This window comes from Triturus cristatus, chromosome 5_2, assembly GCF_964204655.1.
Source record: "Triturus cristatus chromosome 5_2, aTriCri1.1, whole genome shotgun sequence".
Classification (NCBI taxonomy): domain Eukaryota; kingdom Metazoa; phylum Chordata; class Amphibia; order Caudata; family Salamandridae; genus Triturus; species Triturus cristatus.
Genome location: NC_140588.1, coordinates 77,691,597 through 77,710,470, shown reverse-complemented (window position 1 = coordinate 77,710,470; position 18,874 = coordinate 77,691,597). Strand labels below are relative to the sequence as shown.

At 43.7% G+C, this 18,874-nt stretch overlaps 1 pseudogene; it reads right to left on the bottom strand.

Moving 5' to 3' along the window:
• Positions 1-16,383: 16,383 nt before the first annotated feature.
• Positions 16,384-17,488, bottom strand: LOC146822684 (18S ribosomal RNA; annotated as a pseudogene).
• Between the last annotated feature and the right edge of the window lie 1,386 nt (positions 17,489-18,874).

The window sequence follows — 18,874 nt, the reverse complement described above, 5'->3', positions numbered from 1 at the left end:
CTACTCACTCTCTACTACTCACTCTCTACTGCTCACTCTCTACTACTCTGCTACTCTCTACCACTCTTTCTACTAACCACTCTCTAGTACTCTCTACTACTCACTCTACTACTCTCTACTACTTTCTACCACTCACTCTCTACTACTCTACTACTCACTCTCAACTACTCTCTACTATTCTCTCTCTACTACTCACTGTCTACTACTCTACTACTCAATCTCCACTACTCACTCTCTACTTCTCGCTCTCTACTACTCTCTACTACTCACTCAACTACTCACTCTCTACTACTCTACTACTCTCTACTACTCTCTCTACTACTCACTCTTTACTACTCTCTCTACTACTCACTCTCTACTACTCTCTACTACTCACTCTCTACTACACAGTCTCTACTACTCACTCTCTACTACTCTATACTACTCTCTACTACTCACTCTCTACTACCCTCTCTACTACTCTCTACTACTCACTCTCTACTACTCACTCTTTACTACTCTCTCTCTACTAGTCTCTACTACTCACTCTACTACTCATTCTCTACTACTCTCTACTACTCTCTCTCTGCTGCTCACTCTCCACTACTCACTCTCTACTACTCTCTACTACTCACTGTATACTACTCACTCTCTACTACTCTCTACTACTCACTCTACTACTCTATACCACTCACTCTCTACTACTCTACTACTCTCTCTCTACTACTATCTCTCTACTACTCCTCTCTACTACTGATTCTACTGCTCTCTACTACTCATTCTCTACTACTCACTCTCTACTACTCACTCTCTACTACTCTCCACTACTCACTCTCCACTACTCACTCTCTACTACTCTACTACTCTACAACTCTCTACTACTCTCTCTACTACTCACTCTCTACTACTTACTCTCTACTGCTCACTCTCTACTACTCTGCTTCTCTCTACCACTCTCTCTACTAATCCCTCTCTAGTACTCTCTACTACTCACTCTACTACTCTCTACTACTTTCTACCACTCACTCTCTACTACTCTACTACTCACTCTCAACTACTCTCTACTATTCTCTCTCTACTACTCACTCTCTACTACTCTCTCTACTACTCCTCTCTACTACTGATTCTACTGCTCTCTACTACTCATTCTCTACTACTCACTCTCTACTACTCACTCTCTACTACTCTCCACTACTCACTCTCCACTACTCACTCTCTACTACTCTACTACTCTACAACTCTCTACTACTCTCTCTACTACTCACTCTCTACTACTCACTCTCTACTGCTCACTCTCTACTACTCTGCTACTCTCTACCACTCTCTCTACTAATCACTCTCTAGTACTCTCTACTACTCACTCTACTACTCTCTACTACTTTCTACCACTCACTCTCTACTACTCTACTACTCACTCTCAAATACTCTCTACTATTCTCTCTCTACTACTCACTCTCTACTACTCTCTCTACTACTCACTCTCTACTACTCTACTACTCAATCTCCACTACTCACTCTCTACTTCTCGCTCTCTACTACTCTCTACTACTCACTCAACTACTCACTCTCTACTACTCTACTACTCTCTACTACTCTCTCTACTACTCACTCTTTACTACTCTCTCTACTACTCACTCTCTACTACTCTCTACTACTCACTCTCTACTACACACTCTCTACTACTCACTCTCTACTACTCTATACTACTCTCTACTACTCACTCTCTACTACTCTCTCTACTACTCACTCTCTACTACTCTCTACTACTCACTCTCTACTACACACTCTCTACTACTTGCTCTCTACTACTCACTCTACTACTCACTCTCTACTACTCCCTACTACTCACTCTACTACTCACTCTCTACTACTCTCTACTACTCACTCTCTACTACTCCACTACTCTCTACTACTCACTCTCTACTACTCACTCTCCACTACTCTAGTACTCCCTACTTCTCTCTCTCTACTACTCACTCTCTACTACTCACTCTCTACTACTCTCTACTACTCACTCTCTACTACTCCCTCTCTACTACTCTCTACTACTCACTCTCTACTACTCACTCTTTACTACTCTCTCTCCACTTGTCTCTACTACTCACTCTACTACTCATTCTCTACTACTCTCTACTACTCTCTCTCTGCTGCTCACTCTCCACTACTCACTCTCTACTACTCCCTACTACTCACTGTATACTACTCACTCTCTACTACTCTCTACTACTCACTCTACTACTCTATACCACTCACTCTCTACTACTCTACTACTCTCTCTCTACTACTATCTCTCTACTACTCCTCTCTACTACTGATTCTACTACTCTCTACTACTCATTCTCGACTACTCACTCTCTACTACTCACTCTCTACTACTCTCCACAACTTACTCTCCACTACTCACTCTCTACTACTCTACTACTCTACAACTCTCTATTACTCTCTCTACTACTCACTCTCTACTACTCACTCTCTACTGCTCACTCTCTACTACTCTGCTACTCTCTACCACTCTCTCTACTAACCACTCTCTAGTACTCTCTACTACTCACTCTACTACTCTCTACTACTTTCTACCACTCACTCTCTACTACTCTACTACTCACTCTCAACTACTCTCTACTATTCTCTCTCTACTACTCACTCTCTACTACTCTCTCTACTACTCACTCTCTACTACTCTACTACTCAATCTCCACTACTCACTCTCTACTTCTCGCTCTCTACTACTCTCTACTACTCACTCAACTACTCACTCTCTACTACTCTACTACTCTCTACTACTCTCTCTACTACTCACTCTTTACTACTCTCTCTACTACTCACTCTCTACTACTCTCTACTACTCACTCTCTACTACACAGTCTCTACTACTCACTCTCTACTACTCTCTACTACTCTCTACTACTCACTCTCTACTACCCTCTCTACTACTCTCTACTACTCACTCTCTACTACTCACTCTTTACTACTCTCTCTCTACTAGTCTCTACTACTCACTCTACTACTCATTCTCTACTACTCTCTACTACTCTCTCTCTGCTGCTCACTCTCCACTACTCACTCTCTACTACTCTCTACTACTCACTGTATACTACTCACTCTCTACTACTCTCTACTACTCACTCTACTACTCTATACCACTCACTCTCTACTACTCTACTACTCTCTCTCTACTACTATCTCTCTACTACTCCTCTCTACTACTGATTCTACTGCTCTCTACTACTCATTCTCTACTACTCACTCTCTACTACTCACTCTCTACTACTCTCCACTACTCACTCTCCACTACTCACTCTCTACTACTCTACTACTCTACAACTCTCTACTACTCTCTCTACTACTCACTCTCTACTACTCACTCTCTACTGCTCACTCTCTACTACTCTGCTTCTCTCTACCACTCTCTCTACTAATCACTCTCTAGTACTCTCTACTACTCACTCTACTACTCTCTACTACTTTCTACCACTCACTCTCTACTACTCTACTACTCACTCTCAACTACTCTCTACTATTCTCTCTCTACTACTCACTCTCTACTACTCTCTCTACTACTCACTCTCTACTACTCTACTACTCAATCTCCACTACTCACTCTCTACTTCTTGCTCTCTACTACTCTCTACTACTCACTCAACTACTCACTCTCTACTACTCTACTACTCTCTACTACTCTCTCTACTACTCACTCTTTACTACTCTCTCTACTACTCACTCTCTACTACTCTCTACTACTCACTCTCTACTACACACTCTCTACTACTCACTCTCTACTACTCTATACTACTCTCTACTACTCACTCTACTACTCACTCTCTACTACTCCCTACTACTCACTCTACTACTCACTCTCTACTACTCTCTACTACTCACTCTCTACTACTCCACTACTCTCTACTACTCACTCTCTACTACTCACTCTCTACTACTCCCTACTTCTCTCTCTCTACTACTCACTCTCTACTACTCACTCTCTACTACTCTCTACTACTCACTCTCTACTACTCCCTCTCTACTACTCTCTACTACTCACTCTCTACTACTCACTCTTTACTACTCTCTCTCTACTAGTCTCTACTACTCACTCTACTACTCATTCTCTACTACTCTCTACTACTCTCTCTCTGCTGCTCACTCTCCACTACTCACTCTCTACTACTCTCTACTACTCACTCTCTACTACTCACTCTCTACAACTCACTCTCTACTACTCTCTACTACTCACTCTACTACCCGCTCTCTACTACTCTCTACTGCTCTCTACTACTCACTCTCTATTACCCACTCTCTACTACTCTCTACTAATTACTCTCTACTACTCTCTACTACTCACTCTCTACTACTCACTCTACTACTCTCTCCTACTCACTCTCTGTTACTCTCTCTACTACTCTCTACTACTCTTTACTACTCACTCTCTACTCTCTATTACTCATCCTCTACTCTCTACCTCTCTACCTCTCTCTACCTCTCTCTCTACTACTCTCTACCTCTCTACCTCTGCCTCTCTAACTCTACCTCTCTACCTCCACACCTCTACCTCTCTACCTCTCTCTACCTCTCTCTACATGCACACATATGCACATATATATATATGCATTTATATATATGTATGTGTATATATATATATACATACATATATAAACATATATATAATCTGCATATCTATATAAATACAAATATAAATGCATGCATACATATACATATATGCATGTTATGTACATGAAAGTTTGAAAAACACTAATAAAAGCAAAGCTAAAAAGCCACCAAATTACAAACATAATTGCTTTAACTTAAACGAGGGCGAGACCTATTGCATTTTCAATGCTTGTTCACTTTGGTTCCATCAAGAAGGCATTCAGATGTGTCACACATTTGCCTAAAATTCTGAATGGTAGCACTCTAGTTCCTCATTAGATCACTGTAGTAAAGCTACCGCTCACCAGGGAAGTCTGCTGCTGGTATTCTAAGTGCATGTTTCAGTCTGCATGTCAGAATTTTTTAATGAAATAGAAGAGGATTTGAGAAGTCAAAATGTGTCCTAATTTTTCTTTCTGCAGCACTAATCATCTTTTCTATGGAAAAATGAATCCCCTCATTTTGTTCCTTTGCAAATTAAATGTTTTAAGTGTTACCGCTTTATTCCAATCAAGATGGCTTCAGGTGTGCCAGACTTTTGTCATAAATAAGACTGTTATCGCTCTAGTTGTTCTTTAAAACACTCTGGGACATTCTGTCATTGGGCTATACTTGGGCTACATCTGGGTGATATTTTTGCTACATTTGGGCTCTTTTGACTCTGGTGGCCATCCTGGGAGACTTATTTGTTATGAAGTTTCCTAATTTCCTCATTTACTACAGTCTCCTCAGTAGGCATACTTTCAGTTTTTTACTTTGATTCCCTCAAGAAGGCATTCAGATGTGTCACACAATTGCCATAAATTCAGAATGTTAGCACTCTAGTTGCTCATTAGATCACTGTAGTAAAGCTAATGATCACCAGGGTAGTCTGCTGCTGGTATTGAAAGTGCATGTTTCAGTCTGCATGTCAGAATTTTTTAATGAAATAGAAGAGGATTTGAGAAGTCAAAATGTGCCCTAATTTTTCTTTCTGCAGCACTAATCATCTTTTCTATGGAAAAATGAATCCCCTCATTTTGTTCCTTTTTAAATTAAATGTTTTAAGAGTTACCACTTTATTCCAATCAAGATGGCTTCAGGTGTGCCATACGTTTATCATAAGTAGGACTGTTAGCGCTCTAGTTGTTCTTTTGAACACTCTGGGAAGCTGCAGTAGAACACAAAGGAATCAACTGACAGTCTCTGCCCTTGTTGGATGTACATGTTTTACTGAGAATGTCAGACTTCATTCTCACATGACTGAGAAAGATAATGTAAATTTACAGAAAATATCCTCTCAGTTAGCTTATAGATCACCTTCCAAACCTCTGTGGGAAAAGCATGAGAAAATAGTATTCTCTCAAACATGATTCATGATATCCCAGCAGAAGGCTTTTTCACATGGTAAAATCACCTTAGAACATACCACAATTCCTAAAATGAGTATGGTACCATCATCAAATGATTTATAATGTAACAAAAGTCTTAAAACCTTCTATTAACTGCAATGCTTTTTAATGAGGTGCTATCATGTATATTGGTCCCAAAATGGCTGTCAACACTGACAGCCAATCAGATCTTACGATGAGATGTGTGGTTAAGTTCCGCCCAGATATATATGTGATTTTACTTTTTATTTTCTCAGGAACTACTGAACGGATTTACACCATTTAAGCAAAAGGCACGACTCTGAACCCAGGTCTACCTTTCTGCCAAATTTAGTGTAATTCCGTTCAGTAGTTTGGGCTGTAGCTGCGGCTAAAGGTCCTATGGGAAATTGCATGGGGAAAACACATTTTGGGGCCCCCCTTTTTTCTCAGCCCCTGCTACACGAATCATCCCGAGACTTTCAGGATAGGAGCGGAGCGGAACTGGCCAAAAGTTTTGAAAATTTCGCGTAGATTCATAAACGGGTGCCAAAGTTATTTCAAATAGAATGTTGCGGATTTCCTATGGAAAATAGGTCCTAACTATAACTACCTACTGGCGACCGCCAGTAGGTTTTATATATATATATATATATATATATATATATATATATATATATATATATATATATATATATATATATATATATATATATATATATATATATATATATATATTCACTGAAAAAACCATAGGTTTCACACATGTTATAGTTAGCTGGACATTTTACTGATAAAAAACCAATGAAATTCCCCCGTTATAGTTAGTGCAGGCAACTATAACTCACGCGACCGCAATCCTCTGCTGATGCTAATACTGTATTTAGACAATTATTTGCCCATGTCTTCTTCCATTAAATTTTAGCTATACATATATTACAATTTTTTTTTTTCATAAAGACACATATGTCATCAGCAGAGGATTGCGGTCGCGTGAGTTATAGTTGCCTGCACTAACTATAACGGGGGAATTTCATTGGTTTTTTATCAGTAAAATGTCCAGCTAACTATAACATGTGTGAAACCTATGGTTTTTTCAGTGAATTTGCAAGGTTTTTTAAATGCTAATTCCTAACTATAACGTGTGTGAAACCTATGGTTTTTTCAGTGAATTTGTACGGTTTTTTAAATGCTAAGTTACTTTATGCCATTCGTGGCGTGCGTGCCCACTTAACGCAGTTCGTTCCGTGCGCGCACGGTGCGCTTCGCGCACCGCGCGCGCACAGTGAGCACGTGGTGCGCTTCGCGCACCGCGTGCCCACTTTACGCAGTTAGTGCTGTGCACGCAGGGTGGGCACGCGGTGCGCTACGCGCACCGCTTGCCCACGTTACGCTGGATGGGCCATGTACGCACGGTGCGCTTCGCGCACCGTGCGCGCATCGAGGACATATTATGCGCTTCGTTGTGAAAGGTATTGTTTGATTTTTTGTTGTGCTATGGGTATGCTATATGCCATGCCCTACTGGTGCCCTTCGGGCACCAGTTGCACACGGGGTGTGGAGACAATGTTTTTTTTTTTTTTTTAAGTTTTTTGACCGTACGCGTACGGTAAGCGTAATCGGCGAGTTTTCAAAAAAAATAAAAATTGCATTTTTGCCCTTGGGGGTTCTTTGAGGCCACCTCCATCAAGGCTAGGTGGTTAGGAGCAGTCTAAACAGCCCCTTTATATGTTTTTTGCCTTTGTTTTTCGTCCACCCCCTCAGAGTGCGAGATAGAAAATGGCGGCCGCAACTTCCTGGTTTCGACCGATTCGAATTTTTACTAAGATCTAACAGCCAATCAGAATCGCGCTCGCGCACGTCACCGTACGCGTACGGTAAGCGCACCGTAAGCGCACCGTAAGCTGGCTCAGATATATATATTGATTTAAAGGCTATTTTCTCAGAATCTACTGAACAGATTTACACCAAACCTACAAAAGGCACTTCCTTGACCTGTAGACTAACTCTCTGCCAAATTTCAAGGAACTCTGTTCAGCCGTTCGGGCTGTAGCTGTGTCTAAAGGTCCTATGGAAAAATGCATGGGAAAAACGCGTTTTGGGACCCCCCTTTTATCTCAGCCCCCGCTTGACGAATCCCCCCGAGACTTTCAGGGTAAGAGCGGAGCGTAGCGCCCCATTAGTTTTGAAAATTTCGCGAGGATTTGTCGACCGGCGCCAAAGTTATTCCAAATAGAATGTTGCGGTTTTCCTATGGAAACAGGGTCCTAACTATAACTACCTACTGGCGACCGCCAGTAGGTAATATATATATATATATATATATATATATCTATATATATTATCTACTGGCGGTCGCCAGTAGATAGTTATAGTTAGGATCGTGTTTCCATAGGAAATCCGCAACATTCTATTTGGAATAACTTTGGCGCCGATTGATGAATCCTCGCGAAATTTTCAAAATAGGTGGGGCGCTCTGCTCCGCTCCTTCCCTGATAGTCTCGGGGGGATTCGTCAAGCGGGGGCTGAGAAAAAGGGGGGGTCCCAAAACGCGTTTTCCCCATGCATTTTTCCATAGGACCTTTAGTCCAAGCTACAGCCCGAACGGCTGAACAGAATTACTTGAAATTTGGCAGAGAGGTAGTCCTCAGGTCAGGGATGTGCCTTTTGCAGGTCTGGTGTAAATCTGTTCAGTATTTCCTGAGAAAATAGCATTTAAAAGCATATATATATCTATAGGCGCGCTCTGTGCGCGTACGGTAAAACTTACCGTACGCGCACGCTGCCGTGCGCGAGCGCGATTCTGATTGGTTGTTAGATCTTAGTAAACATTCGAATCGGTCGAAACCAGGAAGTGTCGGCCGCCATTTTGTCTCTCGCAGTCTGAGGGGGTGAAAAACAAAGGTGGAGATCGTGAAAAGGGGGCAGGGTAGACAGTTCCTGACCCCCTAGCCTTTGTCAGGGCCAAAATTTCCTTTAATTTTTTTGCGAAAAATCGCCGAGTACGCATAGCGTGCGCGTACGGTAGAAACGGAAAAATTCCGCGAACTGCGTAACGTGGGCGCGCGGTGCGCACGGTGAAAAACCTTAAAAAAAAAAAAATACATAACTTAGCATTTAAAAAAACGTACAAATTCACTGAAAAAACCATAGGTTTCACACACGTTATAGTTAGGAATTAGCATTTAAAAAACCTTGCAAATTCACTTAAAAAGCCATAGGTTTCACACATGTTATAGTTAGCTGGACATTTCACTCGTGAAAAACCATTGAAATTCCCCCGTTATACTTAGTGCAGGCAACTATAACTCACGCGACCGCAATCCTCTGCTGATTACGTCAGATATTACATCACTGATGACATATGTGTCTTTCTGAAAAAAAAAATGTGTAATATATGTATAGCTAAAAATTAATGGAAGAAGACATGGGTAAATAAGTGTCTAAATACAGTGATGTAATATCTGATGTCATCAGCAAAGGATTGCGGTCGCGTGAGTTATAGTTGCCTGCACTAACTATAACGGGGGAATTTCAATGGTTTTTCACGAGTGAAATGTCCAGCTAACTATAACATGTGTGAAACCTATGGTTTTTTAAGTGAATATATATATATATATAATCAAATGTCATCTTAGTGATTACATTTATGCCTCCTCTGAGCATCAATTGGCCCTCTTGGGTCACTATTAGTAGCTCATTCAATCGGTGTAATGTAGTTTCTATCATTGTAGATGGGACGTAAACAATGACAAGTGACCAGGCCCTACACTCCAGGGAAGGACAATTCATTACTCTTCGCTTCATCGGATCATGACGAACCACTTCTTTTTACAAGAATAGCTACTCCCCTGGAGCCCTTGGAAAACCCAGAGTTGAACACCCTTGACTATCCATACCTTCCTAGCAACTGACAGTTTCCACCCATAAGATGTGTTTCTGTTAGAGCAGGATCTCATTGGCCCATTGTCAAAATGACAGAAAAATTGATCATCCTCTGAATGTATTTTTATGGCCGTTTACATGCCAGGATCTTAGCTTATATGCTAGAAGTTTAACATATGTAGAGTCTGGTGTATGTATCTAGTGAGTAGAGTCATTATACACATAAATAGAATGAGCTGTAGAGTAATGTAAAAAGTAATTACCCCAACATTCATGATTATCCCCACCTTTTGGTTAGAAAAGCATCTATCTCCCATAAAACAATTTTTTTTCCCTATTTTATAGTATTAGCATTCGTTAACTCGGCACCATTTATACAAAATTATGTCATGGACCTTAACATATCAGAGGTTATATGCTTAGAATTCTGTCTCTAAGTTAGTAGCTGACAGACCATTTCCCCTACATTAGCCTCATACCTCAGTTGTCTACAAGATATAGGTTCTAAGTATATTCATAAGTTCTGTACTGCTGGTCAATCTTTGGCTTGGACTCTCCATCATCACTTCCACCCAAAGATGTGCTCCTCTCCACGTTATCTGTTGATTTGATTTTCCCTCTCGTGTGACATAGCCACCTACACCTCAAGTTGGATGCCAGCAACAGTGATTGGACTCCCACAAGTTTCTTGCCAGATAGTCACTTTTTAGCTCACGGTGAACAGGCAAGAGTATCCTCTCCTCCATGCAATTCCAGATAGCTTTAGGCATTTTGAAGAAAAATGATTTCCCCCAAAGAGCACCTTTAGTAGGCCTGGGCAGTGAACTCTGCTTCGTTTGCGGAGTTTTCCATGCTCAGCGGAGCACGCAGAGGTCGAAATCGGTGTAGCTGAGCTTTTTCCTCATTTGCGCCCACTGTCAAGTTGGTGAGCGTGAGCGAGGAAAATACACCTTCCAACAAAATTTTGCAATGCAGGGGGTGTTCAGATTTCTCTACACAGGCAGTGGCGGATCATCAAAACCATTGAAAAACCTTCCGCTCACGTTGAGAAAGCAGCCGCTTAAGTAAAAAGTCTACCCAAGCAGCAAATAAGACGCATCACCCTCTTGCATTGTGCATGGTGCCATTTACGCTGATTTTGCAGTGTGGCACAAATTCCCAGCACTGAAAATCAATGTCAACGGTGTGACAAAATGCACTCTGACGCTTGCGGAACTCCTCGTAGAGCGGAGGAGCTTTTTGGTCACTTCGCAGAGTTTAGCGTAGAGGAATTCTGAAAACTCCACCTAGGCATAACCTTTAGCTTTGCTGGAAAGAGCAACGTGAATGATATCTTTAATGCTCTTAGTTTTTGTTTTACACCCACAAATGTTTTACACAACTGTTGCACCTTGGTAGTATACTTGAGAAAAATAGACACTTTGACTGAATCACATGCTAACTGTGAGAAGTTGGCCTGGAATATGCTGTCCACTAATTATAGTGGGCACCTTGCACCAGTCCAAACACCCCCTTATTGATGATTGATTAAAGACAACCTTTATTGAAAGCTATCCTAGTGGTAGCTATGGAGGGCAGCCTTCAGGCTAAGTCTAGAAGGAATGTAAAGCAGCTTGTTTTACCAGTCTATAATCTCTTGAATGGCTAAATGAAAGACAACCACACCAGGTATATATATAAAATATGTGCATGCATTTATTAACACACCCTGCTAGTCTTTTTATGAGGCTAGAGGTCCAAACACATGTTACACTTCAAATGTGACAGTAAAATAGCACAAATACACATCAGCCCTAGGGGCGAGCCAAACCATATACTAAAATAGTGGTATAGGAACCACGACTTAAATAGACACAATGCCTAGAGCCTGTAGAATCGCTGGGACCCCAAAGAACCACCCAAGGTAGTGACACAGGGGGCCGTGTGCAGTGTGAGAACACAGCTGTGAGCTCCCGTTAGCTTCTATGGGGAAAGTCGCGGTTAAATTTTTAAAGATTAGGGACACTTAGAGATGACTTAGGACAAAATCCTCTTGGACTTAGGAAGTTCTAGGGTCAACACCCACAGGAGCACTGGAGTACTCGTGCTACCTCTCCCAGGAAAGCCAGGTCCCTAGGTGTCAAATGGTGTCAGGTCGAGTCGTCGATTTCAATGGGAGCTGGCAAAGAAGTGTTGCTGTCAGGAAAAGGTGAAGTGTCCGAAGAGGTCCAAGCCTGGATCGAAGTCAAGAAGAACCTGAAAGCAGAAGGGACAGAGTCTGGGTCACTTGCCCGTGACCAGGAGCCCAATAGGCGAATGCCCTCCGAAGTCGGGTGATTTCAGGTGAAGAAGGTAAAGCTTGACTCTTCAGCCATGAGGACCAGGAGGTGTCAAGGACAACCAGGAGCTGGATTCGAGCTGTCCCACGAAGGATATTGAGTGCTGCAGCAACGGTGCCCGGATTGGACACAACAAGCCTGGGCAACAGCAACCCATGCTGAAAGGAGAAAGATGCTTCACTACAGACCAGCAAGGTCTGCGGGACTCACCATGTGGTGGGGAGTCAGGGCACATCTGGAGCAAGGAAAATCAAAGTTGCCTTCACAAGGACCCACCAGTCGACAGACCAGTGATCGTGAAGGAGCCTCAAGCTGAAATGCAAGAAGCGGGCTCACGGAACACTCGTGGAGTGTAGGCCCACAATCTTTGGTGCAGATGGTCCTCGAGGTGGGGGCTACAAGTAAGCCCAAGCACTACTTCAAGAGACGTCGAGAAGTCAAATGCACTTGCAAATGTGCACGGTGACCAGGAGTTCTGGTTCCATGTTACTCACAAGGGCTGCGGGTCTCAGCTTTGCTGGGGACTCGGGTCAGCCTGTGAGAAGTCTGGAAATCCTCTTCCTGGGCTGCAAATACTTCCGAGTCCGGCGGGAGCTTCGGAGATGCAGACTGTCAAAATGCTTTGTTGGTGCCTGCCAAGCAGGGGAGTCACTCCTTGACCCCAAGGGAGATTTCTTCAGTCCTCTGATCTTGAGTAGAGTTTCAAGGTTCCAGGATTCAGCTTCAGAGTTTCACACAGGGATATCCAAAGTCCTGTTACCAGGGGTTCCTTACTTATGACTAAGAAAGGGGTTGGACCAACTCAGGGGACCCACCTATGGGAGGGTGTGGAAAAAGGGGTAGCTACACCCATTTCCTTTGTCCAGTTTCACGCCAGAGCAGGGGCTGGAAGCTCCAGAACCAGTTTGAGCTGGACTATGCACAGGGACACCAAATGTGTCCCCAGTACAGGACTTCAGAGCACTCTGAGAGTGCTCCCACCCAGCCCCAATACACATCAGCCAGTCTGGGAGGTGGTTACACCTCCCTGACCACATCCCTGTGACAGGAAACCTAGGGCTCTTTTAAGTTGGTACCGGGCATACCGGTGCTGTCATGTCTCTCCATCTAGAAGGGTGGGATCATACTCCCACACCAGTTACTGGTGTGGGGGGGTATGATTCCAAGGTGTTTGACACCAAACATGGCATGTTTCTGTGCAGCCAGTCCAAAGTTAGCATTTACCGTTTGGTTATAATGCACTTAAGAGTACATGGTCAGGATGCATCACAGACAACCTCGGAGAAGAGATTCCGAAGGCTGCAGAGACCAGATTGTTGTACACGTCAGGAGCAAGAAGGTTCAGGACCAACTGTGGATAATGGGTGTTCCCAATTTACAGGCTGTTATCAGTGCTGCAAAAGTTTTAGAACAATTAGAAAGATGGATGAAGTAATTGAGTAAGGATTGTAAGACGAATGAAGGGATGTGCAGTGTGGTGCCTAGTAGTTCACGTGGGACTCAGAGTTTTAAAAGGAATGGCAAATCTTTTCAGTGTTTTAGCTATATTAGTATCAACCACATCGCTTTTTCCACACAGTGCCCCACTGTGGGAAAGGAATGTAGTAAGTGTGGCTGCATTGGCCACTTGGCATTTGTTTGTAGAGATTTCAGGAAAGGTAATAGTGGCAACAATGCTAAAGGAAGAGTTTTGTGTGAGAATGAGGACCATAGCCACGGTTGTGGATGTATCGCATATAACCCCATTCTGTAACTGAAATGAGTCTGTTTAGATTGATGAAAGGAATGGATCCGATCACTAAGTTGTGTCCTTGGGGGATCAAGAAGTCTACCAGAGAAAACAGTATGGATCTGGGTGCAGTGGCTGAAAGAGTAAAGGATAAGCAAGGAAAAATGAACATGAGGTACGATGACAAGTGGAAGGTGAAAGGGCCTGATTTTGTGGTAGGTGATTGAGAATCCACAAACCAGGGTTTATGATGAAGGGTGGCTAGAAGTTTGGGCATGCCCTTAAAGTGGTTAAAGTCAATATGACTAGCGTGGTCATCCAGGATGGCAGGGTGTGGAATGTGAGAAAGGTGGTCATGTGCAAAAATGAAAATGTTCAGAATGAGTTGAGCTATGAGCAGTCAGTGGATTCCACTGGAATCAATAGTTCTTGTGAGTTAGAATCTGTGGCTTCAAGAGAAAAGGTGAGTGACAGGATTAGGTGCCTACCAGCCAAGCATAATGATTAAGAACTTTCCTTTAACCTTATTTACCAGCCAGGTATAATGATTGAGAACTTTCCTTTAACCTTATTGTTGTTTATTAAGGGGGAAAATGTGTTGCATATACTTTGTTGTTTTACAAGTGCTTATTCCCTATTTCACCGTATTTGAATTGTTGTGTACTATTGTTTACTTTTATTAGTATTGTTCTGGAATGCTGGGAACAGGTATTCTTGCTTAAGGATTAGCTGTTCAAGCTGTGCCGTACTGTACTGCTGGAAATAAAAGTCTTAGGTGCCAATTACGATCCGGTAAAAAAAATTCCCGTACGACTCGTATCCGGTCTTTTTACCGTACGAATCGTACAAGTGCCGTACAAACTGGCAATCACGATTCGCATGGGAAAAAGACCATACGAATCGCATTGGGAATAATTCCCCACACGTCCTCGGGTCGGAAAAAGTGTCCGACACGTCCTCGGACGATTTACCGTACAAACGTGAAAAGCGAAGTCCGACCGGGGAATCACGATCCGTCCCGGGCGTCCGAATGTACAACCGTATGGTTAAAAGACCGTCCGCACCGAACTCCTATAACAACCATGGAGACGTCCAAACAGGTGCCCGGTACGTGCCGTACCCCCCCCAGCCCCCGCATGTACGCGCCGTACCCCCCCCAGCCCAAGCATGTACGCGCCGTACCCCCCCCAGCCCCCGCATGTACGTGTCGAACCCCCCCGTGTATGTACACCCGAGTACGTGTCGAACCCCCCCGTGTATGTACACCCGAGTACGTGTCGAACTGTACGTGTCGAACCCCCCGTGTATGTACACCCGAGTACGTGTCGAACCCCCGTGTATGTACACCCGAGTACGTGTCGAACTGTACGTGTCGAACCCCCGTGTATGTACACCCGAGTACGTGTCGAACCCCCCGTGTATGTACACCCGAGTACGTGTCGAACTGTACGTGTCGAACCCCTCCGTGTATGTACACCCGAGTACGTGTCGAACTGTACGTGTCGAACCCCCCGTGTATGTACACCCGAGTACGTGTCGAACCCCCCGTGTATGTACACCCGAGTACGTGTCGAACTGTACGTGTCGAACCCCCCGTGTATGTACACCCGAGTACATGTCGAACCCCCGTGTATGTACACCCGAGTACGTACTCGGGTGTACATACACGGGGGGGTTCGACACGTACTCGGGTGTACATACACGGGGGGTTCGACGCGTACATGCGGGGGCTGGGGGGGTTCGACGCGTACATGCGGGGGCTGGGGGGGGTTCGACGCGTACATGCGGGGGCTGGGGGGGATTCGATGCGTACATGCGGGGGCTGGGGGGGGTACGGCGCGTACATGCGGGGGCTGGGGGGGGGAACGGCGCTTACCGGGCCACCTACTCTGGTCGTTTCGCGCCTTACTTCGCATTTCCGGCACTTTTTGGGTGCCGTAAAAATATTGCCGTCTGGACTGCTGTCGGTTCGAATCGTAATTCCTGGGTCGTGAAACGCTGCCTGGAAGCGTCCCGACGTCACGGCGCAGCATTCCCGGATCACATTCGTATGCATATTTTCGTCGGTCGGTGTTTTTTACGATTCGTACGGAAATGGTGTTTCGGTGCGAATCGTAATTCCATGTTTGTAATGTTTTACAACCGGGTACGAGTCGGACGGAGAATACGCTCCGACCGACAGTTCGTACCCGGTTTTTACCGGATCGTAATCGGCACCTTAATTTTTATGAAACAATTTGCATCTGGATTTTACACATACATTGACATTGACATTGCATTTATTGGTATTGCCGATGTCAGGCCTGCAATATCATGATATTCATTGACATTATATTTACCCATTTCAGCAGGAATCTCATTCATTATCAGAATTAAACAGGCTGGTTGATGTTGAGTCAAATTAAGCCACAGGCTCCACTCCTAATTGTGCCCTTCCATCAATTCCTTTAAGTTTCAGCTTTTCAACCATACTTGCCCCCAGAACCCAAAGACTTTGGTTTACAGGAAGATGCTTGGCGAGTCATGGGAATAATGCAGCCAGATTGCTGGTTGCCATCGTTTATGTTCAGAACTATGATGGAACCTGATCATCTTTGAACCTCTAACTTTCTTTCTTAATTAATGAAAACTTGCATGGCAAATGCTTTGCTTTGGTTCATTTTGCACTGGTCTATGAATTTCACCTCTAGAAGCACAATACAAATGCCCCTGGCCATCCCTCTTAATCGTGGCCCTAGTTCCAAAATCCAACAAAGTAGAACTGGAGTCCTATTCCATCATTTCATGCTGAAGCATTCAGTTGACCAGCCTCACATTTTTTCAATGTAAACGCTTTGGACCCCAAGGACACTCGGTCAAGAGCATCAAGGGGATGCCAAGAGGCTGAGGCTTTGACAGGAATTACGTCGCCTCGCGGCAGACCGCCGACTCAATCTTGAGATCCTGCTCTGAGCGTTTTACCTGCAGCAACTTTAATATACGCTATTGGAGCTGGAATTTCCGTGGCTGCTGGCACCAGACATGCCCTCCAATGGATCCTCATTAAAAGATTTAAAGTGTACACATTCAAGTTACAAGGTTTCAATCGAGTCCTGTATTGTTCATTTTCGTCACTACCTCCCCGATTCAGGAGTGAGTAATTTGCTTTCCTGCTGCCTTTCTTGGATGTGGTAGCCATATTTTTCAGGCTCCCTCTCCAAAATCGAGCTCAGATTCCCTGTTACACGTGGTCACCATGGTAGGCACAGAAAATAGCATTGAAAGTTGATAGGGCAGACATCCAAATGTATTGTCGCTATCACGGAGACTTGCAATCAGCACAAGTTATCTATAGTCACCAAAGAGGCCGGGCAAGCCCGGATTAGTCTGCTTCTAATAAATGCATGCCTCCCGGGAGATCAACGTCCGTTGGCATTTATTAGCTCTAGAATTGCCACAGTTATCCAAGTAACAGATGGAGCGATCAAAAGAACCATAACTTTTTTTGATGAGCCATTTTCAGGTTTCCTGTACCGTCTATGTGTACTTATATGTGCATGACCTAAACTTTGAGACAAGCATCTGCTACTGGCAGGATCAACCAGGTAGTAGCACCTGCTGGACGGGTTGTTAAGAGCCGTGTGTCTATCCCAGTACAACCTTCACACCCCTTATGAGCCTGCTGGGCTAGCCGGCCCACCTGGTGCTGTTATATGAGCACAGGTGGGCCCTGCCATCTCCACAGAAGACCCGGTTAGAACTCCTGAACCCAGCCACACAGGGGAAGCCTCCCCATGCCCGATGGTCACCCATCCCAGGCCCTGTGTGGTACAGCCAGCTGGGGGACGTAGTCTTACTTAGCTTAACAAGAGTTGGCCTCAAAAGAGCACTCAACGAACTAGCAACCTTCATCAAGGGTAACGCTGTTGAAATCAACACCACGACTAAAATAATGACCATCAGGAACTGACCAGGGCCACAACACCCAATTCAGCTTCATGAAATAGGTATAGGGGTAGTCAGTAGCTACAAGTATTTGGGGATGTATATAGACAATCAATGTAACTTTCAATTTCAGAACCGATGCCTTAATAAGACAGGAAACGGCCTAATTTATGCATTCTGCGCTCCCTTGCAAAAAACTTAAAGGGTCCATCTTTTAAGTCAATAATGGCAGTTATAACCACCAAACTACTGCCCAACAGTGGCTTATGCAAGTGTCGTTTTAAACTGTAAAGATGCAAAATGTGTAGATAACCTTCAAACAAAGACATATAAAAAAGTATTTAGCCTACCACAGAATGGCTCCCTGGCACAAATCCGACGGGAATTTGGGCTTATGCAACAAGACATAGGCAGAAGATATGCTACAACTAAAACGTGGTACAAAATTTTGTTAAATTGATCTAATTTTTTACACAATGCCTTGTGGTGGGCCCAGGAATAAGATCCACATTCTATATATGGCAAATATCTGATAACAGCACGCGAGGCAACAAACATAACAAAACTTCGGGCTCTGAACTTTTTTTCCCCATTTTATTGCCAGTTGGGGAACAAAACGGCCAAATTACACTCACTTCCAGAGGACAAACGCAAACTAGCCAATGGGTTGAATGCCTGGATGGTTCTTCAATCCAATATTAATGCGAGACCGACTGCATACCTGAACACAACATTTTCTTTACAACTAAAATGAAAGCTAATGGCCACTCGGTTTGGGTTGCTGCCAACCTTAGCCGAACAACCAATCTGGGAATATAGTGGTCACAGGACATGCAGCTTATGTTGTGCAGCAGTGTAAGACTTTATTAATTTGATCTGCTTATGTCCCTTTCTAAAATATACTTGGGTTTTAATATTGAAAACTGATTTCGCTCTTGCAGATCTCCATTAATCAAGGGTCTTGACCCAACAGACACTTAACTCAACTGCAAAATTATTACATTTTTGCTGTTTTATTAGAAAGCAATAACAACTGAGGAAAAAAA